The 27854-nt window shown below is 35.0% G+C and overlaps 1 pseudogene; it reads right to left on the bottom strand.

The window, feature by feature from the left end:
* Positions 1-2301: 2301 nt before the first annotated feature.
* LOC101441549 (chromodomain Y-like protein pseudogene) overlaps positions 2302-27854 on the bottom strand; it is a 153871-nt pseudogene continuing 128318 nt past the window's right edge.

The following is a 27854-nucleotide window of genomic DNA, read 5'->3' on the forward strand; positions in this document are numbered from 1 at the left end:
CAACTGGGATATGAACAGTCAGGATTTAAGTATCTGGTACACACATTTAACAGGTATAGTGCTAATTATAGGTTCAAATAAAAGCAGCAGAAGAATCATAGATAGCAATATTATAATGAGTCTATTTCTGATTAGAAAGATAATTTATCATATATTTCAAGATAAGGCCCACTGACAGGGTGCCAATTTTCTGAGGTTGTCTGCCCTGCCTCTACTGTTCAGATGTATCTAGATCCCTCATGAGCACCCCTGCTTGGGTCATTGTTTTCTGTGTCTGTCAATGAATTCCTCCTGACACATGCATACACATAACGTCTGGATGGACCTCCCAACTCACTTTGAAATCACTTAGCCATGAAACTCATTTGTATTTAACATTTCTCCCTTTTGGTTAAATAGATTTTTAAATTACATCACTAGTTGGTGCTTAATAATAATCCCTCTGTTGGCTTTTTCCTGGGAATCATGCCCCATGCTGGGGACAAGGCAGTGAACTTAAGTGCTGAGTTTGGCTTAGTGAGGGGCCACATTTGGGTAACAAGGAGGTTTTCAGGAGGTAAGTCTTAAACAATATATATAACTAGGCTAAGGTTTGATTTTATGAGAATCAGATACATAAATGCAAGCATTAACATTAAGGATATTTGTCTGTTATTTTTTTCTAGGCACTGCCTATGTACTTTAGGGATTCCTGACGTTCTATTAGAGAACATAGAAAGACTCCCCACATGGGAAATTAATATTATTTTGTTTACTGTGTGGGTATCCACCCATTGAGATAACACCCCATTACCACATTCACACATTCATATTCCACAGAATCATGCTCCAGGTATATTTTCCCCACACATCTCTCCAGCAAAGACAACCTGCACCAGTGATCTTCCCCTACTATAATTGTAAATTTTCTGTAATACAAAGTCACCAACAAAACAAAGGTATAACAAATAAAAAACATTTTTTCATTGTGTCTTTAATCACTGTAAGGCCTATTACCTTTTATGGACATAGAATTTTTTTTCTGAATATTCCCTCAGGGTCTTTTTTTTACTTAATGTTTGAAAAGTCACAGCAAAAATATAGGGGATTTGCATATATCCCTTTCTCTCCCCTTCTCATATTTTCCCCTATCAATAACATCTTACATGAATATGGCACATTTGTACAATTGATGAACAAATATTGAAGAATTGCTACTAACCATGGTCTACAGTTTACATTATGGTTTGTACTTTGCACCATGTCCTTTAATAGGTTTTGACTAAATGTATATGGCCTTTATTTGTCATTCCAAAATCATGCAGAACAATTCCAATAGCTAAAAATATCCTTTGTTCCACCTGTTGTTCTCTTTCCATTCCCCTAACAACCTATGTTAGCCTCTAAGTTTCAATTTTTCAAGATTAAGGTTTATAGTTACATACATTAATATTGATGGTTTGAGATACTTTTCTGTTTTATTTTATTAAGCACTGTCTATTTACTCAAAAGATTTTTGTCCTCTATGTGAGAACAAAACAGGACTTCCCAGAATGGGCTTTTAAAATTTTCTTGTTTATCGTGTGGGTCTCCACCTATTGAGATGACACCTTATGACAAAGTAAACACGTTAATATTCTATAGAAATATGCTCCAGGTGCACTCTTTCCCATATATTCACCATCACCAACATTCTGCACCAGCAAGCTGCCCTGAAATATTTGCCAAAAGAACATTCGCACCATCATAGTTTCAACCACAAACATAAAAGTCTCCAGAGTTCACCTGTTCTTTCCTCCATGCATCCCCCCATTTCTATAGATAGTCCAACACACTCCCCCACAGTGCTCACACTAACATTCAAGTATCATCAACCCCTCAAATCCCTGCATCTCCATCATCCCCATCCACTGCCGAAGCACCGCCTTCCACCTTATCATAGTTTCTGTCCATAGTGAGCATTAATCAGCTCACTACACTCAAAATTATGTTCTATCTCCTGATAATCTGTCTTTCAGACACTATTTCGGCAAGTCTGCTCAATATGCTTAGGTCATATCAATGAGGTTACACAATATTTGTCCTTTAGTGACATAAGATCTTCAAGATTCATCCATGTTGTCACGTGTTATTACTTCATTCCTCCTTAACAGCTGAGAAATATTCCACTGTATGAATATATCACATTTTGTTTACCCATTAATCTGTTTGTGGACACTTGGGTTGCTTCCATCTTTCGGCAATAGTGAATGATGCCAGTATGAACATTTGTGTGCATATATATATTCATGTCCTTGCTTTAAACTTTTCTGGACTGCTGGATCACATGACAATTCTGTATCTAGCTTTCTGAGGAACCTCCAAACCATCCTCCACATTGGCTACACCATTCTGCATTTCCACCAGCAGGAAGGAGGGATCTTTTACTTCCACATCCTCTGCAACACTTGTAGTTCTCTGTTTTTCAAATAACATCCAGTCTAATAGGTATAAAATGATATCTCATTGTAGTTTTGATTTGCATTCCCCAATATCTAGAGATGCTGAGCATTTTTTCAGATGCTTCTTAGCCATTTTATTTCTTCTTTGTAAAAGTAAAGTGTTTATTCAAATGTCTTGCCCATTTTTAAATGGGTTTGTTGTCTTTTGTTTTTGAGATGTAGTATTTCTTTACATATTCTGAATATTAGATTCTTATCAGATAACCACCCTCATTTTTTGAAGGAAAGTTATGTTAGATACAGAATTCTTGACTGCCATTTTTTTTTCTTTAAGCACCTTAAGTACATCTTAATGCTTTCTTTTTGCCTCTATAGTTTCTGATAAAGTTTGTACTTAATCTTATTGAGGTTCTTTGTATGTGATGTTTTGCTTTTGTTGCTTTAAAAATCTTCTATCACTTATATTTGTCATTTTTTATAATAGGTGTCTCTGCACAGGTCTATTCAAATTTATTCTGTTTGGAGTGCATTGTTCCTCTTAGGTATTAATATATGTCTTTCATAAGAGTTGAGAAGTTTTCAATTATTATTTCCTCAAATAATCTTTCAAACTCTTTTATATTCTTCTTCTGGGACACTATTAACACATATGCTACATGTTTCACAAAAGCATACAATTCCCTTTTTTCCATTTTCTTCTTTCTGTTCTCTTGTCTTTTCAAGTTCAGATGTTCTGTCCTTGATATCATTAATTCTGCCTTCCATCAATTCAAATCTGCTGTTATTTTCCTGTAAGGTATTTTTAATCTTGTCCATTTTGCCTTTCATTCCCATAAACTCTGTTACTTCTCTTTGCTGGCTTTTAAATTGTTCCTTATGCTCGCCCAATATCTTTTCAATATCCCTTATCTTTTTAGTCTTATTTTCCATCAATTCTTTGAACTGATATAAGAGATTTGTGTGATTATCACTCTTATCTTAAATCCTGTATCTCATTAGTATATTTGGTTTGTTCCTATGGCTAGACTATTACTTCCTGTTTCCTATCATGACTTGTAATTTTGTAAGATGTTTAGGCATCGTAATATATTGGTAAATTTACTCTGATTGGCAATTTTCTCTTTCACTTACAGGTTTTCTTTCATGGCTTTTCTTGGATTTTTGGCTGCATTCATTCTGTATCTTTAAAATTGCCCAACTTAAGTTATCAAAATCTGGCCAGGGACTCACTAATGGGATGCAGGTGTTATCCCAGTGGTTTGGGACAAGAGACACTTGAAAAACAATTTTTCTCCTTCCAGTTTCCTAGCTGGCCATCAGATGCTGCTCGTTTGTGAGCCTATTCAATGGAGGTGTTCCATTGAACCTCTTCCTACCTGTGTTTCTGTTCTGGCCAGAGCTGAGATTCAAAGTGGGCTCTGCTGGACAAATTTAGTGAAAAGAAACCACTCTCCACCCTCTGCCACATCTTCTTTCCTCCTAGGGAGAATAATGTCTTTTTCCCTTTCAATGTTTTGCAGTTTTTTATCCAGTTTATGTGCCTTGAAGTTGTGGATGGGTGCCATTCCCAGCCTCCATGGGAGTTTAGTAACTCACTGTTGACATTTCAGATTCTTTGTCTCTTTGTCCCTTACCTTTCTGTGGGTTGCTCAGCACTGTCCAAGTATGCTTACAAAGTTGGTCCCTCTCAGACAGATTTTTGTTCTTTTCTGTTGTTTTTCTGAGTTGAGACCTGCCTGTCTAACCCAACACCACTTTTCTGGAATTCTTGTACATTTTTAAATTGGGTTGTTTCTTTTTGTTGCTGAATTGTAGGGTTTCTTTATATAATATGGATATTAACCCTTTTTCAGATATGTGGCTTCCAATTATTGTCTCCCATTGCTTAGACTATCTTTTCACTTTCTTGACAAATTTTTTGAGTCACTAAAATTTTTAATTTTGAGGAGGTCTCATTTATGTATTTTTTCTTTTATTGCTTGTGCTTTGTGTGTAATATCCATTAAACCATTACGTAACACAAGATTCTGAAGATGCTTCCCTATATTTTCTTCTAGGAGTTTTATAATACTTGTTCTTATATTTAGGTCTTTAATTCATTTTGAGTTAATTTTTGTATGTGACATGAGATAGGGTTCCCTTTCACTCTTTTGCATATGGATATCCTATTCTCTCAGTACCACTTGTTGAATAGGCAATTTGTTCCCAGGTGAGTGGATTTGGCAGCTTTGTCAAATATATAAGCTGGCCGTAGATGTGAAGGAATCAGTTTGATTCCTTATAGTGACTATTTTGTAGTCTTTGATTAATCTGATGCTTAGTTACTCCAATAAGTAGAGTAGTTTCTGTTGCATTCTTTTTTATTTATTTATTTTTTTACAGTGAATGGGACATACTTTCCTGTCTCTTTGCATTTCTCATAATTTTATTCATAAACTGGGCTTTTTAGGTAATATATCTTAAAAAATCTGGATATGGGTTTCTATCTCTTTTGGTGCTTGTGATTGTTATTTGTTTGCTTATTAGTTTAGAGACTTGCTGGATTATATTATTAAGTATGTTTACTCTCCATAACATCAAGTCTCTAATTTTGCTTCTCAGGGATTTGCAACTTTGGGCATGCTAGCAGTCACCCTCAGAATGCCAGTGGTATTAGGAAGGGTTTGTTTCTTTGCCTATATCAACACCCACCAGATAAAACTCCACATACTGCCAGATAATTGTTTTTCACCAATGCCCCAAGCCATAAATTGTTCTACCAACTATTACAATCAAATTGTGGCGTATTTGAAAGATCTCTTTATGTGATGAATGTCTGATATTTGTTTTGACTCCAATAAGGCTCAATCCATCCATTTTATATTTCAGTTCTTTCCTATAAACTCATTTTTCACAGACTTCGCAATTGCCTTTTAAATAACTTCCATTTAGGCTTGAATTCTCCACATTTCCTGTTACAAATTAGTGCCTTTGTAAGACATTAGGGACAATCTTTTATACAGCTCTTCTTGTATATGGCAAGATATTTGAGCTAGGGCCTTGACCTGAGAGTGTGGTCACCTTCTCAGTGCTACCTCCACTCTAGAGGCTGAGCACTTGGTAGAGGGAAGGAAGGCACTTGGTTTGATTCTTCTGATGTAAAACCAATGCCTCATGATCCAGAGCAATGTTAGTCAGAGTCCCAGACTTCTAAGCCTGCTGCTCCCATGGTAGAGCCTCTGTTAGCAGCAAGGGAGCCTCATAAGCATTCACCCAGGATTTAGTTTTAACTACAGGTAGCAGTAAGCAGAAATAGAAATGCTGGTGTTCTAGTCCTCTTGGGAAAAAATTTGAGAGGAGATGTAGACCTCTGTTCTTTGTCACACCAGTTTGAACTAAAGTCCCCACCTCAATGAGTGGGTAAGGAGGAAGACAGAAGTGATTTTAATTCAAATATTACAGACTTCACCTTTCTTTGTAAATTATCTTAGATTTTCTTAAATTTTTTTTTCTTTGCAGTTTTCCTTTAGGACTATTTCCAGAGGCTTTAAGAATTTTGTGTTTATAGTTTTCACCAGGTTCACAGCAAGTGGGTCAGCTAAGCTTGTTCATGCCAGAAGTCATTTATGCTCAAAGATGTTAAATTTTTCTAGCAGTTTTTGGGTCTCCTTCTGATAAAATACTCATTGAAGTGTTACATAAAACTGAGGTTATCATCATTACCTTCACATGAATCCTGTTTCCTGATTTTCTTACACGTTCATCACCGTTTTCTTATTTTTTGCTCATTCAGTCATTGCAATAGTTTTGTAAAACTCCAGTCTATAAGGTTAAAATCCTTACTTTTTTATTTCTGGAGTGTTTCCTGTTATTCTGACCAACTCTGACTGGCACAGAAATTATGTAAAATAATCCTGATATTCTCAATCCATCTGTTGGATCCGACCAGTCCTCTTTACAGGTTGGAAAACAAAAGCAAGGAATATTTTATGCCTTGTCAAATATTGCTGGCTACCATAAATAAAAACTAAGTAAAAATTATTTTCATTGCTAAATTTACTGGCAAAAAGTTCAAAGAATTATTGTCTTGTACATTATACTTAATATATGAAAAGAAATATTTCAAGTTCCTGTGGTCAATTAATTTATACATGTAGTGCTTGAAACTTTAAAAAAGCATTACTTGTGTTCAGAAAATAGGAAAAGTACATATATTTGACAATTGAGTGCTTTTGCTTCAAGTGCTGTGAGTTCAGTCAATTAATTATGAATAATCTTCCATCGATTATGTAATTTGAATTTGAAAATTGTCACTGTGAAAAATAAAATGCTGCTTTTAAATTATCTTTATAATGATGCCTGCACATTAGACATAATATCAATTTGTCTTAAAAGGAAAATAATTTTTAGAGTAAAGACACACTGCTTCATATTTTCAAACAAACTCAATATTCTTTTTTGATTTTTATACCAAATACTACCAAAGAAAGAATTTTTATTGTAATGGGTAATCTCACACAATTATTTGAGATTCGAAATAGTAAAAAAACTTAACTCAAAAAATAAGTTTCAATTATTTGAAAGCAAAATTTGAATATATAGAAAAATAATTAAAAAGCATAGGTACATAATTCAGTGACTACTAAAAGATGTGATTAGATAATAGGCCTAATGTAGCATATATATTTATTTTTTTACCCAGTGGGTAGAATAGCAACAAATGTGTGCCAAACCTCAGAAAAGCTTGCTTTAATTTTGAAATCATTGTATAATACTAGTACCGATAACAACTGCAGTTGTTTTGATTAGGTGATGGATTCTTAAGGCTTGGCAGCTGATATACCCTTAAGGATTTTGGTAATTGAGTAGGAAATTCATGAACATTGAAGAAAGAAGAATGCAATGTTGCTGGAAAAAAGGGAAAGATGTATTCTGGTTAATACAAAAGTAATTGGGATTGTGGCAAATGGCTGCCTCTGTGAGACCCTGATGAAAGTTCAAGGAAAACTTTGAAGGCAGATGGTTGAAAATTACTGTTACCATCATGTCTGGCTGAGGAGCCTTGTAGGTCACATAGTATCCAAAGATATTTGTTGTATTAAGGGGATGAAAGTGACTGTGACATTGGGAACATAGCTTTCTGTAACACACAAAAAGACCTTTAATCATGAACTGTACTAGGTTAAACATGCTTATGATTAACCAGGAAAATAGATTCTTAAGTTATGATTCATTGTAAATTCTACATCAAGGCTAGAAACTGGTGAATATATATGGGGAGAAAAACTAAGAAGAAAAAGCTTCTTCTTTGAGCATCCAACTGCCATGTGCGCTTTCTTCATGTATGAGTCTTGCTGGACCACTCTTCCCACTTCTGAACCCCAACATGGAATAAAGAACGTTTTCTTGCAGGATTAGATGTCCAAAAAAATGGAGGGCTCATGGATTGTCACCTGGGTACTCTTCCTTTTTAATCTTATGATCATAGGAAATTTAGGAAACCTCTGCATCTCTACCTCTACACTCACATCTGTGTATGTTGCTAAAGGAATTGAAAACAAAATAACAATATATTCAAATATGTACAGAAGTATATATGAAAAGAAAGAGTATTAGTCAAGATAAAATATTCTTAAACAAATTTATAAATTCACTATTTGCTTTCAAAAGGTAGAGCCAATTTAAAAATGGATTTATTATTTTACTTATTACTTCCCTAGTTTTGAGCACTTAGCAATTAGCCTCTTATACACTAATATGAGTCATGGAAATGTTAAAATTTTTGATCAATATAACTTCTCACACTTATAAGTTTATTTAATTTTTCCTGTTCCATAAATATTTTAGTGATTTTCTATAGGATAAAGAAATACAGACATGTTAACCAACGAAGAAATAAACAATGGTATCTAAATTAAATTCCCTTTGGTGCATGCATGTGCCAACTACCTGAATAGTTCCTGAGCAATTTCAATGTGTTCACTCTTCTTAATGGCAATTTTATTTTATGACAACAAGGGTGAATACATTTCAAATCACAGAAAATAACTACAAGTATATCAAAATTATAACTTACAGACAACATTGCTATTTTCTGTTGAAAATATATAACATATAAAAATTTTATTATAATATGTGTTTAGGCATGAAATTTCATAAATGCATCTACAAAGCAAAAAGTAAGAAAGAGAGAAAAAAGGAAGTGAAATGAAATTCCAAAGCTGTTAAAACAAAATATTTACTGATATTTGCCATTATTTAACAAGCATGCCTATATATACCTTTATATATATTTAACCATAAATATATATTAAATACAAATATAAGCTTATCCAACTATTACATTATTACAACTATGAATTTTATTTTAATGCCAAATGTATTTATTTTAAAATAATGTACATTTAAAATATTGTTGTGCCTCATATTGAAGGTTTATATATATGCAAAGAAGTACTTAACATAATACCTCACACTTAATAAGTGCTCAAATAATGCTAGTTATTTTATCCAAAATATTACTTTTCTAGCAACCTTGAAATAAGGAGGAAAGTTGGAAAGATATCTCAATAGTTAAGATGAGAACAGAATAGTTATCACTAATTACTAATGATATTGCTCAGACTATACTCAAAATATATTCACCATTAATGGAGGCATTTTTTGACTACTAAACCATGCCTCTCACAAAAGATTTACATAAATCTTAATCTACATTCCTATGGATGTGGACCCATTTGGAAATACCAGCCTTTTGATCATGTTATTTTTGTTAAGGGAGGCTAAATTGAATTAGGGTGGGAATTCATATGACTGGAGGCCTTATAAAGAGAGGAAATTCAGGCACAATCCATCAGAGATAGCCACAGGAAGAATCCAAAAATCAGGAGAAACTGAAAAAGCATATACAAAGAGTTTTCCATGTGTCAGAGGCAGATATGCAAGCCAAGGAACCCCAAGGATTGCAGCAAGCAAGCACCAGAAAGCTACAGACTTGAGGGAGAAAACACTGCCTTACTGATGCCTTGATTTTGGACTTCTAGCCTCTAAAACCATTAAACAATAAACTCTTATTGCTTAAGTCAACCCATTGTGTGGTATTCTTAGCAACCCTGCTAAATTAAGGGCATCATTACTACAAAATTATCTACTTTCTCATAATTATGTAGACTGAATTAATAATTTAGAAGTCAGCAATTAAATACAGAGAAATATATTGAGAACACCAAGATGGGACAGACTAAGAGTAAGAGAGGCATGTTAATTAAAGTTTTAAAAGTGATAAAAATTCAAGCAGTCAGGAATCCAAAATGTTTTCTTGTGAAGCAAATCTAATTTCACCTTATATAATGCTATTTCCTTAGGCTGTATTATATAATTAGTAGAGAAGGTAAATGTAAATAAGTCATGCTTATTCATTTTTATAAGTTTAGACATAACTATTTATATATGTTAAGTATATATATATATGGGCATATATATGGCAATTTATTAAATAATGCCAAATTAACTCATATGCAGTGGTCACCAAAGTGTTGTCCCAAGACCAGCAACTTAAGTTCCTCCCAACCTGGGACCTAATGAGCAATTCAAATTCTCAGGCATTACAACAAAAACACTGAATCAGAAAATCTATGGGTTTGTCCCAGTAATCTGTTTGTTTTTGTTTATTTTTAAAAAAAGTTTTACATTACATAAATGTTATGTAAAAAAGATAGGGGATTCCCATATACCCTACTCCCCCCTCCCACACTTTCCCCCAATAACAACATCTTTCATTAGTGTGGTACACTTATTACAATTGATGAACACGTATTGAAGCATTGATATTAACCATGGGCAATAATTTAATTTGCAGTTTTCATTTTGCCAAACAAAATTTTCTGGGTTTTGACAAAACGTATAATGTCATACAGGAAAATTCCAAGGTCCCCAAAATCTTTTATGTTGTACCTATTCTTCCCTCTCCTTCCCCTCAGAACCTCTGGTATCCACTTTATATCAGCGATAAAAATTCTTCCCTTGCTAGAATGATCATAAGTCTACTTCAATCCATAGTTGCTTTCCCTCCTTCTGTTTGTTCATTCCTACATCTTGAAAATTTTGGGATGGTGATGTCCACCTTGTCTTCAGTTGAAAGAGGACTTAGATTCCATGGGACAGATAGATGGAAATGTCTTGCTGGAAGTTGCAGACACACTCTACTTCCTGGGATGAGCCTTGTCCATCATTATCCTTTTGTTAGTTGGCCAGGATGAGTCCAATGAACAGGTGAGTAGATGTTGCAAGTCTGCTGAGATTCAGGGCTCAATGAGCATATGAGCAGACTGAAGATTTAAGTCTCTGGGACATAAATTTAACTAGTGTAGTGCTAATAACAAGTCTTCCTGATGGTTCTGAGGTAGGCTTAATTTTAAGAGCCACTGATTATTTTTGAAGGATCCTCATGAGTCATATTCCTTCCTCTAAGAGACTCTGCCTTTACTAAAAGTTGAAAGAGACAGATTGCTTCCTGGTGATGCAAGTGTCTATGTGCCACTTCTTGGGGTGGAGGGGGAGGAGAATTAACCCAGTAATGTGAAAGGTGAGGGAAAAGAAGGGAAAGTAATTAGAAATCCTTGTTTGAGAGTGGGGGTGGAAATGACTCTTATTCCCAGACTATCTGGCCAAACTTGGCATTTTTGGAAGGATATCCTGAAAAATTCCTGCACAGAAGTCTAGGCCCCATATTCTGGAAAACCAATGAGGAAAAACTTGTATGAATACAAAAACAAAACTTTACTTGAATAAGGAATGACTGGGGATAACATTTAGACATTTTATTCTGCCTTATTTTCTTTCACAAAATATTGTCTTTCTGTTGCACTCTCTATCCAATGAAACTTGAACGTCAGTGCTGTTGGAAGGAAGACAGATTTGACCTGGATGTCAAGGATGGATCTAAGTGATGCACTTCTTAAGTCACAGTTGGCTCAGGTGATTTGAATTAAAGCAATTGTGATGTTCAAAAACTATTTCATTGAAAAAGAAGATACTTTTCTCTATTCTTAATATTTCTTTATACATTAAGAATGAGATTCCTTGGACTCAGAAAATAGAGGCAACAGTACAAGGAAAAATTAAAGAGAAAGCAAAATATGAAGTAAAGGCATATCCCCACCATTTTGTGAGGAGTTAAAAAACTCTTTAAGAGTTGGCCTCTGAGAGGAAGAGTCTGTTGGGAAAGAAAGAAGAAGGGTTTAGGTTTGGTATTGGTAAGTTTTGCTCATTCTTTTATTTAAAACTAAATTATTGATGTCCTAATATGTGATAGGCTCCTTCCTAGTTGCTTGGGATACACCAGGGAACAGAGAAAATAAAAGTTTGTCCTCCTTGAGTTTTTGTGACCCCTCTGAAGTTTGGATAATAAACAATAACCACAATAAAAAATTAAATTATGCACTATTTTGAAGTGTAAAATATTTTATGAAAAGATAAAGTAAAAGAGCGTGAAGACAAGAAGAGTACAGAGACTTTTGACCAGTGAGATTGAATGTTTATCCCTACTTCCAAACTCAATTAACCCAATTTATCAAGTATGGGTATGAGTGTGGGAAGGACAGAAGGAGGAAGTTCCACATAGTTTTAGAAAAAAGACTGATAAGCCCCTATATCCAAGGGCTTAGTCTGGGAGATTTGCAATATCTTAGAGCAGCTCAGTTCCATGAAATTAACTGGATATCTGGACAGTACATTTGAAAATGTTAAGGGAGAAACCAGTTGTACAAGTCTGATGTCAGCCTAACAACTTCCAACTTGATAGGGGATAGACAATCTAAGTTCCAGTCCAGGAACCCTTTGAGATGTTATTTTTAAGAAATACTGAGAGTGCTGTTGAGCTAAAAAGAGACCCTCGGTTGAAATAAAGAAAAACAGCTCATATACATCACAACCAGAAGAAAGGAAAGACCTACTGGCCTCTGCAGTGGATAGGAGGCTCAAGCAGGACAGGCTCATCTCAGCCAAGGCTTAGGGGGCACAGCACCATTTCTCTGACATTGTCATTAAGTTTAACCCTTCTAGACAGAGATAACCTTAAGAGAAGAAAGGCAGAACAAATGGGGAGGCATAGAAAACTAATTTGAGAAACTATTTATCAGTGATGGTTAATGTAGACAGAATTGGAGGGAGAATGTTATAAAGAATGTGACAACCTATGAATGGTGCAGGGCAGAAGACAGGTGAGAAATTGCATTATGAGTTTTAATACATTTTGTGTATATTTGAGTTGAGGTAAAAATAATTTAGAAATGATTTGCGTTCATGCATGCAATTAAATAAAATAACTGTATTTATGAACTATTTGCTAATTTATTGGACTGATAGAAATTTAAATGGTATATTTAAATATAATTTGTATATATACATACATATATATGTGTGTGTTTATATAACTAATGGCGGTATAGAATGTATCCTTGTTATTTATGTTAGATGAGTGTAGGAAGCCTAAAAACTTTTTTTCCCCAACAGACATTTCTCATTTAAGTTTATTCTTGAAAGTTCAGTGTATTCATTCATATCTTTTTCACTTTTGTGCAATATTATCACAAATGTTGTAAAAATATTTCATTTGCAATTTCAGAAGATTCTAAGTATTTTCTAGTATTTCCTTTCTTATTTTTTTCTTACTTTTCATAGGTGTTTCCAGTAATTCCCTACACAATCAATTGAAGATATTCTAAGTTTGGAAGGGATGTCTATTTATCATATCAGATTTGTTTAATCCATCAATGATATATTTATACGACATGTTACACACATGTCTTGCATTTTTATAGCAATTCATTTTGCATATATGGTATATGTGATATCAAATATGGAAATGAGTTGATAATTTTCTGTAGGCAACTTTCCTTCTAGTGAGAAAGAACAATTTATTTCCATATATTGTTTCTGCAAAACCTAATTTGGTTAATGGAATATGAATCATCTATGAAAATTCTTGAATTTTCATTTTTGTGATCTAAATGACTTTTGTTTTATATAGCAAATATGTCTATTTTGAAGATGAAGAACCATCTGTTTATTTTACTTTACATAGTTCCTTTTTTAAAAATGTGAAGCTTCAAATATGTTAAAACAATTTAATTACTTATGAAATTTTTCTAACAGGAGGACTACTGACACTCAAATTAAAAAAATAATTCATATGCAGGTATTAGAGCAGCTAAAAGAGAGGGGAGAGGGATGTGAATGTGTTTAGCTAACAGCAGCCAGTGACTTGTGAAACAAATGCACTGAGGATAATTTTAGTTGTATAGGAAGGCTGTTAACATTTTTAGAAGGGACTTTAAGGAGGACTGCATCAGAGCCATAAATAAATAAATAAATAAAAAGGTCATGTACAGTGTGAAGAGTCCTGTTACAAGACATCTAAAATTATAGATATGATGTCAAATACAACATAATAAGAACATGTTTAAGATGAAAAGAAAGTTGAGGAAATCCACAGGAGACAAACTTATAGAGAGAACTGAAAATCATAGTTTTGGGTAGGATTTAATATTTGGACTTTTCATGGCCAGCAGGAAATAAAAGATAAAGTCTTGGTCTGTTCAAGATGGAGAATTCAAAATGGGACCCTGCATGAAGACAGGACTCTGAAAATGGTCCATCTTAAGGGAAAGATTGAATTAGAAAAAATCCAATTGCCTAGCAAGGGAGATAAGAAAGCAACTTTCTGTCTCAACCTCGGTTTCAAATTTATAACTGTAACCCTATCCTCACGTAAGATTATGGTAGAAATTTCATTATCTCTATAGTATAAGAATCCAAGGCAAGATAAATTAATATAAGAAAGGTTCTGAGATGATAGTGTTCCAGGGGAAAAAAGCAGAAGCAAACACAAATCCTGTCTAAAGAATATTCCTTCAACTAAGGTACGTCAGGATTCCTACAAAGAAAAATCAGCCAAATATGAGCTCAAAATATAAAATTAAAAAACACTTAAAAGCAAATATTTTGTTACTAGATTGGGATCTAGAACCAGAAATGAAAAAAGAGACAGTTTTGGGACAACTGGAGAAACTTGATTGAGGTCTATTGCAAGATGGGGAACACAATAAAAATGTTGATTTCCTATCTGAGAGAATTATATGATGGTTGCATAGGAGGATGTCTTTCATGTTGTAAAGTATACCCTGATGTCTTTAGAGGTAATAGAGAATCACATCTGCATAACTTGCCTTGTTCTCAAAGAGTTCAGAGAAAGTGAGAAAGAAAGAGAAAGGATAAAGGAGCAAGAGTAAAACTGTATGCAGGAGAGAGTGTAAACTACAATATAAACTATATTCAATGCTTAATAACAATTCTCCAAAATTTTTCCATCAATTGTAATAAATGTACCCCCAATGAAAGATGTTGTTAATGTGGGAAAATGGGAGATGTAGGGAGTAGGGCATATGGAAATCTCCTAAATTTTTATGAATCATTTATGTAATCTAAATATCTTTAAAAATAAAAAGTAAAAAAGCAATATATTAAAAAAGGGTAAATACAGTAAAATGAAGAATTTCAGTGAAAAGTTTATGACAGGTTGCCCTATCCTGAATCCAGGTCTCTCACCTTTCTCCCCAGACAGCATGAGCTTCACGACCCAATTCACCACCTTTTCCACCAACAAGCAGTCACTGGGCTCTGTCAGTTTGCCCAGCCACGAGGCCTGACAGGTTATCAGGACATTTATGAGGGTGCTGAGGTCTCGGGTTCTAAGATCCCTGTCCCACTTTTCCAGTGCCCAGGGTGTCTGGGGTTCTGAAAGACTTGTGGGTGGGATGGACTGAGGGTCTGCTGGGAATGGAATGCATCCTGGGTCAGAAGGAGACCAAGCAAGACCTGAACACCTGTCTGGCCTCCTTCCTGGACAGGGCAAGGAGCCTGGAGGGAAAATTTGGGGAACACTTGGAGAAGAAGGGACCACAGGTCAGGGAGTGGGGGCATTATCTCAAAATCACTGAGGAACTGAGGGCTCAGATCTTGGCAAGTTATGTGGACAATACCCTCTTCTTTCTGCAGAATGGCACTCCCTGGTTGGCTGCTACTGATTTATTTCAGAGTCAAGATGAGCTGGCCAAGTGCCGGTCTGTGGAAAATTATGTCTATGGGATCTGAGGTCTTCAATGACACCAATTCCATTCAGCTGCTACTGGAGATGGAGATCAAAGCTTTTAAGGAGGAGTTTCTCTTTATGAGGAAGAACAGGAAATATAAAGTAAGGCTCTAGCAAGCCCTGATTACCAGCTCTGGGTTGAACTTGGATGTGGATACCTCCAAATATTAGGACCTCAGCAAGATCATGACAGATATCCAGACCCAGTATGAGGAGCTGGCTCAGAAGTAAAGAGAGGAGCTTGATATCTGCTGGTCTCTGCACACTGAAGAGAGCACCACAGTGGTCACCTCTTAGTCTGCTGATAGGGTGTCAGGGAAGATGGTTATGAAGCTGAGACACAAAATTCAGCCCTTGGAAATCTAACTGCACTCCATAAGAAATAAGAAGACCCACTTGAAGAACAGCATGTTGGAGGTGGGAGCATGCTATGGAGATGGAGCAGCTCAGATGGAGATGCAGATGGAGCAGCTCAAAGGAATCCTGTGCACCTGGAGTCAGAGCTGCTGAGAACCAGTCTGAGGTGCAGCACCAGGTCCAGAAGAAGGAGGCCCTGCTGAATCTCAAGGTCAACCTGAATGCCAAGATCATCACCTATTGCAGCCTTCTAGAAAATTGAGAGGACTTCAATCTCAGTGATATCTTGGACAACAGCAACTCCAAGCAAACCATCCACAAGTCCACCACAGGTCATAGATGGCAAAATCGTACCACGGAGCAATGACACCAAAGTTCTGAGGTGTTGAGGCAGCAAAAGTAGGGTACCCTTTAGGGAACAGGTGACCAATAAAGATGCCTGTATCTTTAAAAAACCAGAGTATGACAGTTATTTTGCTGTATATGAACTATTCTAAAAATTAGAAATTATTTCAAAACCAAGTATTTTATAGCTAGAATAAATGTACATATGCTGTTAGATCTCTGGATAGTGGTTATCTTTATAAGTTACAGATTTTTAAAGCATAAAAATAATTGCCTCAACATACTGATTTTTTTCTTTTACTAAAAGGAAACGATATAATTTGGAATAATTTTTGTCCTTGTTCTTTAATCATTTAAATATTTTAGTCATACTATGCTCTATTTACCTTTTTTGCAAAAACCTTTTTTTTTAGAAAAGTTTGAGATTTACATTTACAGAAAATTTACCACAAATGTATAGGAAATTCCCATGTAACCACCACACACACCCACACGCAGGTTTCCCTGTTATTAAAATCTTAGATTTCCTTGCTACATTTAGCACAATTGAGAGCCAATATTGAAACATTGCAATTAACTGAAGTCTATCGTTCACATTATGGTTTACACTTTTGCTATACAGTTTCTTAAGCCTTGAAAAATGTATAATGCCATGTGTTGATCATTGCAGAAACATGTGGAAAAATATCACTGCCCCAAATATGCCCTGAGTTCCACCCATTCATGTCTCCCTCTCCTTATCTTTATATCAATGTTGCAAGTTCCTCCATTAACACAAGGTAATAACCACGATGACAGTAAATCTATTTTGATCCATAGTTATACACTCCCTTTATGTTTGTTCTTTCCTCAGTCTAAAGGGATTTTGGATGGTGCCCACTCTGCTTCAGTCTGAGAAGGAACTTAAATATTTTGGCATGGATGGAAGGAATTGTTTTGTTTGCAGTTGATGCAGTTGTAGGTACTTTTTGTTTTTTTGGTTGGTACTTGTCCATCATCAATCTTTATATACACTGGATTTTAGACTATTATCAGGTATGTGATTTCTAAATATATTTTCCCTTGAACAGTACTTTCTTGACAAATTCCCTTGATGCAAAAAAGTTTTTAATTTTGAATAAGTCCCTTTTATATATTTTTTCTTTCATTACTTTTGCTTTGGGTTAAAAGTTTGTGAAACCAGTGCCTATTAGAAAGTCATGTAGATGCTTCCCTACATCATATTCTAGGAGATTTATGGCCTTGACACTAATATTTAGGTTCTTTAATCCATCCTTGATTTAATTTTTGTGTAGGACATGACATAAGGCTCATCTTTCATCCTGCTGCATATGGATATCCAATTCTCTCAGAACTATTTTTAAAAGACTTCTGTCACAGATGAGTGAACTTGACAGCCTTGTCAAATAGCAGTTGAATGTAAATTGTGGGTATATTTTTGAACTCTCAATTCACTTCCATTTGTCAGTGTCTATCCTTGAGCCAATGCCATGCAGTTTTGACCACTGTGTCTTTGAAATATTCTTTAAGGTCAGGTAGCATGAGTCCTCCAACTTCATTTTCCTTTCTAAAGATGTTTTGGCTATTCAGGATCTCTTAAACTTCCAAATAAATTTGATAATTGGCTTTTCCATTTTTATAAAAAAGACTGTTGGAATTTTTAGTTGGAGTGTAGTGAATCTGTAAATAAATTTAGGTAGAATTAGAGAAGCCAGCCTCAGGAAGAGAGGAACACTGAGCCCAGGAAGAAGCAAGCCCAGGGAAGAGAAGAACCTGAACACAGAGAGAAGCAAGACCCTGAAAAAGGAGAAACCCAGGAAGCCTGAACACTCACAGATATTGGCTGTTGTCTTGCTCCAACATGTGAAAATAGACTTTGGTGAGGGAAGTAACTTATGCTTTATGGCCTGGTGTCTGTAAGCTCTACTCCAAATAAATACCCTTTATAAAAACCAAAAAATTTCTGGTAATTTTCATCAGCACCCATTTGGCTGACTAATACAGAATTTGGTACCAAGGCATGGAAGTGATTTTGCTATTCCCAAATGATGGGACAGTTTTATAAATGGGTAAGGGGTATTTTTTGAAGGAAATATGAGATGCTTAGAAGAAATGACCTATGATGCTTTGAAGAGACTGTTGATACCAATATGGATGCTAAAGAAACTTTTTATGATGCTTTAGAAGTAAATGATGAAACTATTTTTGGAAACTGCAGGGAAGGCAATCTGTGTTTTAAAGTTGCAGAGAACTTAGCCAGATTAGCTCCTGGTGTTTTATGGAAGGCAGAATTTGAAAACAGTGAGCCTAGGCATTTAGCTGAAAAAATTTCCAAAGTAAATCCAGAGAATGTGGCTTGGCTTCTGCTTGAAGCTTATAGCAAAATGCTAGATGAGAGAGATATACTGAGGACTGAACTGTCAGGCACAAAGAAAGCAGGAACTAATTCCAGAAATTCCAAGCCTCTGGAAATCAAGATCCCAGGTGAAAGTAACACATTGGAGGATTTAACTAAATGTGGAACTTGTAAATCAAGATTTAAGATGCAGTTATGTCTGAAAGACTTGTGGAAATGCTCACTGCCTGATGGCTTGGACCTCTGCTTCTTGCATGCTAAACCAACAAGGTTTTTGAGAGAACTATATGAACAAAACCACTGTCATCTTGGACTAAAAGGGACATGGAAAGAAGAGATGGAAGGAGGAAAAGATTTAAGAGGAAAACATGGAAGCTAAGGTCTGGAATTAAGACTTCACCTTGGACCAAGAGAGGAACCCCACCCATGTCTACAGAGAGGGTGAGTTTGCACCAGCAGTTGTAGAGGGTGGAAGTTCCATCTCAGTGCTCTGGGAGAGTTTTGCCACCGCAAGGTACAGTGAGGGTGGAGTATGTTCCCCAAGTATTAGGGTGGTTAAGGTCAGCACACCACAGAGAAGAGATAGGTGGAACTGTCCCCCATGGATTAGGGAAGTCCAGTTAGTCAATTCATTAATCTGAGAGGGTTGAGCTTGTATACCAAAGGTTAGGAGGAATGTTGTCTTCATGTCACTGTACTAGGGGGTAAAGACTCTACCCCAAAGACTGAGTAAGGTGTAGCAATCACCCCAACACTCTTGAGGTCTGGAGCTTAGTAGACACCCAAGATGCTTGATGAGGTTGGAACCAAGAAAATGGCTATTGGACAAGCATATGGAAAGGGTGGGTTCCTATACAGCACCAAGGAGAAGAAACCATCATCTTAAGAATGACTCTCAGACTGAAATAAAATGGAGAATGCCCTGCAGGTTTATTGAACTGTAGAGGACCTATGACTCATGTTTCCCTCCCAGTTTCTCCTTATTGTAATGAAAATGTTTTCCTTTGTCCGTCCATTTTTATATTGGAAACAGATAAATTGATTCATAAGTTTCAGAGGTATATAGCATACAGGACTTAGCCCCAAGACAAACTATTTCTTTAAATTGTTTGTGATATGATTTCATACTTGCATTATTACTGATTTAAGGTTTTTTTAGAATATTGTAATGGCTTTTTGGAATTCAAAGGGTAGAGTGTAGCAGTCTGATATTTTACATCAGCACCACTCCTGCTGACTAATACAGCTTATTATTAGTGTAAAATATATACTGATTTTTGTGTGTTGATTTGATATCCTTCCAATTCACTGAACTTATCAGCTTTAATAACTTTGTTGTAAATTATTCAGGACTTTCTATATATGGAATAATGTTATCTGAAAATAGTGAAGTTTTACTTCTTCCTTTCCAATTCAGATATCTTTTATTTCTTTTTCTTCCCTAAGTGCTCTAACAAGAACTTCTAACAAAATTTTGAATAAGATGGTGACACTGGGCATTCTTGTCTTGTTCCTGATCCTAGAGGGAAAGCCTTTAACCTTTCACCATAAAGTGTGATGATAGCTATGGTTTTTCATTTTGAATAAGTCTCTTTTATGGTCTTTATCATGTTGAAGTTTCCTTCTGTTCCTATTTTTCAAAGTGTTTTTTTTTTTTTTAATCAAGAAAGAATGCTGAATTTTGTTGAATGGCTTTTCTGCATTGATAGAGTTGTATGTGATTTTTCTTCTTTGATCTGGTAATGTATATTAAAATAATTGATTTTCCTATTTTAAACATCATTTCATACCTGTGAGAAAAACCACTAGACCATGGTGTATAATTCTTTGGTATGTTTTTGTATTCAATTTTCAGGTATTTTGTTGAAGATTTTTTTTCAGATAAGTTCATTAGAGAGATTGGACTGTAATTTTATTTTCTTTCAGTGTCTTTATGTGACTTCGTTTTTAGGGTAATGTTGGCATAATAGATGAGCTAGGTAATGCTGTCACCTCTGTGATTATCTGAAAGGGTTTGAGCAGAATTGGTATTAGTTTGTTTTTTTTTTTTTTAAGAGTGATTGGAAGAATCCACCAAAGGTTTGTAAATTTTATTACTCTTCTAAGAAATGACTTCTTATTTTTTTAAATTGTATTGTTTTTTTCCCTCAATTTCATTTAATTCTGTTCTAATAATTATTTCTTTCCTTCTGCTTGCTTTGAGATTTGTTTGCTTTTCTTTTTCTAGGTTCTCCAAATGTGCAGTTAGGTCTTCAATTTTAGCCCTTTCTTCTTTTTAACATAAATATTTAAAGCTATAAATTTCCCTTTAAGCACTGCCTTTGCAGTGTCCCAATTATTTTGTATTTTCAGTTTCATTCACTTTGAGATATTTACTGTTTTCACTTGCAATTTACTCCTAGACCCACTGATGGTTTAAAAATTGTGATGTTTAACTTCCATTTATTTGGGAATTTCCCAGTTCTCTGCCCATTATTGATTTCCAGCTTCATTTAATTGTGGTCAGTGAGGGTGCTTTGCATAATTTCAATCTTTCTAAATTTGAAGAGACTGTGCTATAACTTAATATGTGGTCTATCCTGGAGAATGATTCAGGAGTGCCCAAGAAGAATGAATATCCTGTGATTTTCAGGTGCAATGTTCTGTATATGTCCATTAGGTCTAGTTCTTCTAACATATTATTCAAGGTTTGTTTCTTTATTGAAACTCGATCAAGATGTTCTATTTATTGCTGAGAATGGTGTTTTGAAGTCCTTAACTATGATTGTAGTGGCATCTATTTCTCCCCTTTTCTTTGCAAGTGTTTGCCTCATGTGTTTTAGGACAGTCTGGTTAGGTGTATAAATATCTATGACTTTTCTTTCTTTTTGGTGGAGAGCCCCTTTTATTACTATGCAGTGTTCTTCTTTATATCTTTGAAAAGTTTTTCATTTAAAGTCTATTTTATCCAGTACCAGTATAGTTACCTGTGGTGGTTAGGCTAATGTGTCAACTCAGTCAGGTAATTCTGCCCAGTTGTTTGGTCAAGCAAGCACTAAGCTAATTGTAATACAAAGACCTTTATGTATTTTAGTCATCAATGACTTTACTGCATAGATAGCTGATTACATTTACATCAATCAGACAGATTGCCATCAGCAAAGAGTGACACTTTATCCAATCAGCCTTAAAAGGGGAAGTGATTCCAGCATTCAGAGACTTTCTCAGCTTGTATTTGGTCAGCCAACATCTTCCAGAAACTCATCAAGGGCCTTCATTAGGCTTTCAGTAGACACCCTGGTTTGCAGCCTGCCTGTGGAACATGGACTTGAGCATCCCCATGGTCACATGAGAGACTCTTATAAAATATCTTACTATTGACAGTTATCTCATGTTGGTTCTGTTTCCCTACAGAAGCCTTACTAATACACTACCCCACCTCCTTTTTTGGTTACTGTTTTCATGGAAAATCATTTTTCAGCCTTTCACTTGCAACATATTTGGGTCCTTGGGTCTAAGGTGAGTCTCTCATAGACAACATATAGATGGGTCATATTTTTTATCCTTTCTACCAAACTATGTCTCTTAAGTGGGGACTTTAATCCATAAACATTCAATGTTATTACTGTAAAGGCAGTATTTACTTTAGCCAGTTTTTATTTAGGCAAATATGTGCCATATTTTTATTTTGTTTCTCATTTTACCTTTTTAGTTACCCTTTCTAATAGTTTTCTTTATATACTTTCCACCAAACTTCTCTCTCCTGCCTTTTCCTTTCAACCTGCAGAACTCCCTTTATTACATCTTCAAGGGAAGGTCTCTTTTTGACAAATTCTCTCAGCATCTTTTTATTTGCAAATATTTTTTATCTCACCCTCATTTTTTTTTTTCCTTTGGCTTTTACAATGGGGATTTATTAGCTTGCAGCTTTACAGTTCTGAGGCCATGAAAATGTCTACATCAAGGCATCATCAAGACAATACCTTCTTCTTAAGGACCAACTGCCAGTGATCCTGGACTTCACTGTCACATGGCAAGGCACATGACAGTGTCTACTGGTCTTTTCCTTCAGGTTTTGTTGTTTCCAGCTTCTTGATGCCGTGGTTTTCTCTTTGTCTGAATTTCATTCTCTTATAAAAGACTCTAATTAAGGGGATAAGACTTCCCTGAATGAGGTGGGTCAGATCTTAAGATCCTACTCACCAAAAGACCCTATTTACAATAGGTCTGCACCCACAGGAATGGATTATCTTTAAGAACATACTTTTCTAGAGTACATACAAATTCAAACCATTACAACACTTCAGCATTTGCAAGCTGCTACTATATCCATTATTGTTTTAATTTTCATAATAATTTTCATAATAAAGTATGTAAACATTATAATTTTACAAATGTTGAAACTGAGGCTAAAAAGTTAGAGACTTAAGTTGTAAATAATAGATTAGGACCTTGAATATCCTACTACTGAATTCTAAATCCTAAAATTTAAATAAAAAATACTTGAAATATAATGTTTAAACAAGTTTATAGAAAAATACATGCAACTCTTTCACCTTGTTAGACTACTTAATTTATTGCTCCTTTTTCATCCTTAGCTTCTGTGGAATCAACATACAGATTATAGTTTAGGGTATCCCCTTTACCCAATTCTCTCTGTTTCCTAATTTTCATGTTTCTATACAACCTTCACTTTATTACTTTATTGCTAAATAAATTTTCCATTTGTTCTGCTTTATTTACCTGTACCCCTTTCTTTGGGCATTTGAATTAATAGTTTTAGTGCAATACCCACCAAAAGTTAATTATTTTCATTTAAATTGTTCTCTTAGGATAAATTTCTGAGATCTTGATTACTGGGTCCAGAGAACTTAATAGTTTGTAGGACTTTGAGGTATGGGCAGAGGTTGCTTACCACTCCACCACAGGGTAATCTTAATAATATTCTTGTCTTGAAGTACTTAGCAGTTCTTTCCACACTAGTGTCTGTGTCATACTCAGGGAACACACTTTTAATTTTTTTATTAGGATCTGAATTATGGTTTGTCATATTGTATGATCCCTTAGACCTACACTCATTTCTATGTCTACTCAGAGCTAAACATAATCATAAAAAGGTATTTTTTAAAGCTATACCCACCTTCCCCAAAGCTTTTAATAATGCAAGAATTTTAAGCTTCTCTTTATTTTTAATTTAAAAAAAATATTGAAATATATCACTCACACATAAACCTATAAAATTAATAAGTGTATAGTAATAGTTGTGAACTTACAAAACAAACACACATAGCATCATAAAGGACTCTCATAACTCACCCTCCCATGAATACCTTGCATTGTTTTTAAACATTTTAAACTAACAATTAAAGAGCATTGTCAAAATAGTACTACTAACTAAATTATTTTCCCCAAACCACCCTATTATTATTATCCTTATATCATTTATATATGAACATACATAAATATAAGTGTATAGTAAAACTTGTGGACTTACAAAGCAAACATGCAAAACATTATACAGGGGTCCCATACATCAACCCTCCACCAACACCTTGCATTGTCATGAGATATTTGTTACAAATGATGAAATGATGCTGTAAAAATCTTAATACTAATTATAGCCCTTTTATTACATGTGGTATATTTTCCTCCAACTTACCCTATTATTACTTTTTAAATATATTTTTTATGACAGAAGTTGTAAACGTATAAAACAATTATACACATGTGCAAAATTCCCATACAACATCCAAAAATTAACACACCACACTATGGTGGAGCATTTGTTACAGATAAAGTAATATCATCTGATTGTTACCACACCCACATTGTACATTTGGCACACATTCTTCACACTGCCCCATTATCAATACACTACATCTTTGGCATAGATGCAAGCATATTACTTTATTACTGCTAACCACAGTCCAATTGTATTTTTCCCATGCTTCTCCACATTCCCACCACCCTGCAGTAGTGTTGCATATTTGCTCTATCTCACAAAGGACACTCTTGCATCTATACCATCAACCAAAATTCTGATCCACTTCTTGGTTCACTGAACTATTCAGTTCCTAGATTATTCTGTAGCATTTTGTCAGTTGGCATTTACATCTAGAGATCATTTTCATATCATTTTCAGCCACATCCCTGTTTACAAACTTACCATTTGTTACCATCCACTCTGTATATTTTCACACTTTTACAGTAAAACTAATTAAAACTTCTACATATTTTAAACATCAGTAGTCCATCTGAGTCCTCCTCTTATCTCCTTTAAGAATCCACCATCTACCACCAGGTCTTGAAGATATTTTTCTACAATTTCTTCTAGAAGCTTTATGGTTCTTGCTTTTATATTTCAGTTCTTGATCCATTTTGAATTAAGTTTTGGATAAGGTGTGAGATAGGGATACTTTTTCCTTGTTTTGGCTGTGGATATCCAATTTTTTTTCCACCCCATTTGTTGAAAGAATTTTTCCCCAAGCTGTGTGGGTGTGACTGGCTAGTTGAAAATCACGTGACCATACATGTGAGGGTCTGTTTCTGAACCACGAATTTGGTTCCATTGATCTCTGTGTCTGTCTTTATGTTAATACCATGCTGTTTTTGTCACATAGCTAGGTAATATAATTTGAAGTCTGGCGATAAATGTTCGCTTTTCCTTTTTAAGATGTTTCTAGCTATTCAGGACCACTTGCCCTTTCAAAAAAGTTTGATAATCATGTTTTCAATTAAAAAAAATGCTGGTGGGATTTTTATCTGGATTGCTTTGAAACTGTAAATCAATTTCAATCAAATTAATATCTTTATGATATTTAGTCTTCCAATCCAGGAACATGGAATGTTCTTCCAGTTATTTAGACCTCTTTTGATTACTTTTAATATTGAGTTGCAGTTTTCTAAATATAAGTACTTTGCATCATTGGTTAAGCTTATTCCTATTTTTATTTTACCAGTCATATTTTATTTTTCCCATTCTTTTGACACTTTTGATTGCTTTTATTGATATAATCTTCATTTCTAGACTCTCTTCCAGGCTTTACTCTTCTGTCTTCTTTTCAGGCTCTAGCACACCCTATAACATTTCCTGAAAATCTGGTCTCTTGGTTAGAAATTCTCTCAGTTTCTGTTAATCTATGAATATTCTAATCTCGCTCATATTTTTGGAGAACAATCTTGCCGGATATAAGATTCTTGGCTAGACGTATTTCTCTTGTAGTATCTTAAATATATCATACCACTGTCTTCTTGCCTCCATGGTCTTTGTTGAGATATCAGCACTTAATCTTATTGGGTATCCCTTATATGTTATGCATTGCTTTTCTCTTGCTGTTCTCAGAATTCTCTTTGTCTTTGACATTCTGAGTAGTATGTATCTTGGAATTGGTCTATTCAGATATATCGAATGAGAGTATTTTGTGCTTCTTGAACATGGATATCTATGTCCTTCAATTGGATTGGGAAATTTTCTACCACTATTTCTTCACATATTCCTTCTGCCTCTTTTTCCTTCTCTTCTCCTTCTGAGACATCCATGACACAAATATTTGCATGTCTTTTGCTGCCTTTAAGTTCTGTGAGACCTTGTTCAATTTTTTTCTATTTTTTCCTTCATCTATTCTTTTGTATGTTCACTTTCAGAGGCCATTTCTTCAAATTCACCAATCCTTTCTTCTGCCTTCTTAATCTGCTTTTATGATTCCAGTGTTTATTTTTTTAATTTCATTTATTGTGCCTTTCATTCCATAACACCTGCCATTTTTCTATGTATGTGTTTAAATTCTTCTTTGTGCTCATCCAGTGTCTTCTTAATACCCTTAATCCCTTTAGTCATCTCATTGAATTTGTTAAGGAGAGTGGTTTGAACATCAATGATTAGTTACCTCAACTCCTTTATGTCATCTGGAGGTTTATCTTGTTCCTTTTACTGGGCCATAGCTTTCTGTTTCTTGGTGTGGATTGTTATTTTTTGTTGGTGTCTTGGAACCTATTTTACTAGAGAACTTACTCTGGGTAAGTTTTTCTCTTTAGTTTAGGGCTTCCTGCCATTTCTCCCTTGCTGTTTGGGCAGTAGGAGTCAAGGATGTAATTGGTGCTATAAGCTTTGAGGGTCAAGCTGCCCTCATTGCAGAATCTTCTCTGCAGATGTGCAGTCTCTTCCTTTCATCCCTTCAAGGATGTGGTAGGATGCTCTTCTGGTCTCCTGAAGTCCCCAAACAAGTGCTTCAGCTAGCTCCAGATAACTCTGAGTGTTTAATAATTGCCCTGTAGCAGGAATTGACTCTAGGAGTCTAGGGGCTCATTACTCCATCATTACTCCACCATCTTGCTGGTTCACATCTCTCCCTCATTTTTAAGGACAATTTTGATGGATACAGGATTCTTGGCTGAGACTTCTTTTTTATTTTCAGCACTTTTACTTAGCATACCACTGGCTTCTCACCTTCATGTTTCAGATGAGAAATCAGCACCTAAACTTTTCCAGTATCCTTTACATGTGATGGATGTCTTTTATCTTGATTTCAGATTTTCTTTTTGGCATTTGTCAGTCTGACAGTATGTATTTTGGAGTAGACTTGCTAGGATTTTTTTCTGTTTGGAGTATGCTGCTCTTCCTGGACATTTAGATACATGTCCCTCATAAGAATTGGGAAAGTTTTGGCCATTATTTCTTCTAACGGTCTTTCTGCCCTTTTTCCCCCTTCTTCTCCCCCTGGGACACCCACAATATGTAAATTTGTGTGCTGATTTTTTCTGACTGCCGTTCAATTCCCTGTGTCCTGGCTGAATTTTTTTCCAATTTTTGGCTACCTCTTCTACTATCTGTGAGACTTCAGAAGTCCTGTATTCCACATCAGCAATGTGTTCCTCTGCCTGTTCAAATCTGCTCTTGTATGAGAGTTAAGTGTGTTTTTTCTTTCACCATTGTTCCTATCCTTTCCATAAGTTCCATTATTTTCTTATTATGAATGTTTACAATTTCTTCTATATTTTCAACAAATGTCTTCTTAATACCCTTTATCTTTTTCCTCATCTCACCATATTGATTTAGTACATTGTTTGGACAACTTTGATTAGTTTTTCCATATTTGCCGTCTCCTCCGGATTTTTAGTTTGTTCACTTGCCTGGGCCATATATTCCTGTTTCTTAGTATGACTTGTAATTTTTTGCTGATGTCTAGGTAACTGTTTTTCTTGATGGATTTATTCTGCTGGTCTGCTTCTTTGTCTGGCTTAGATTTTATTTTTCTTTGGTTTTGTGTTA

The sequence above is a fragment of the Dasypus novemcinctus genome, chromosome 1, assembly GCF_030445035.2.
Source record: "Dasypus novemcinctus isolate mDasNov1 chromosome 1, mDasNov1.1.hap2, whole genome shotgun sequence".
NCBI lineage: Eukaryota > Metazoa > Chordata > Mammalia > Cingulata > Dasypodidae > Dasypus > Dasypus novemcinctus.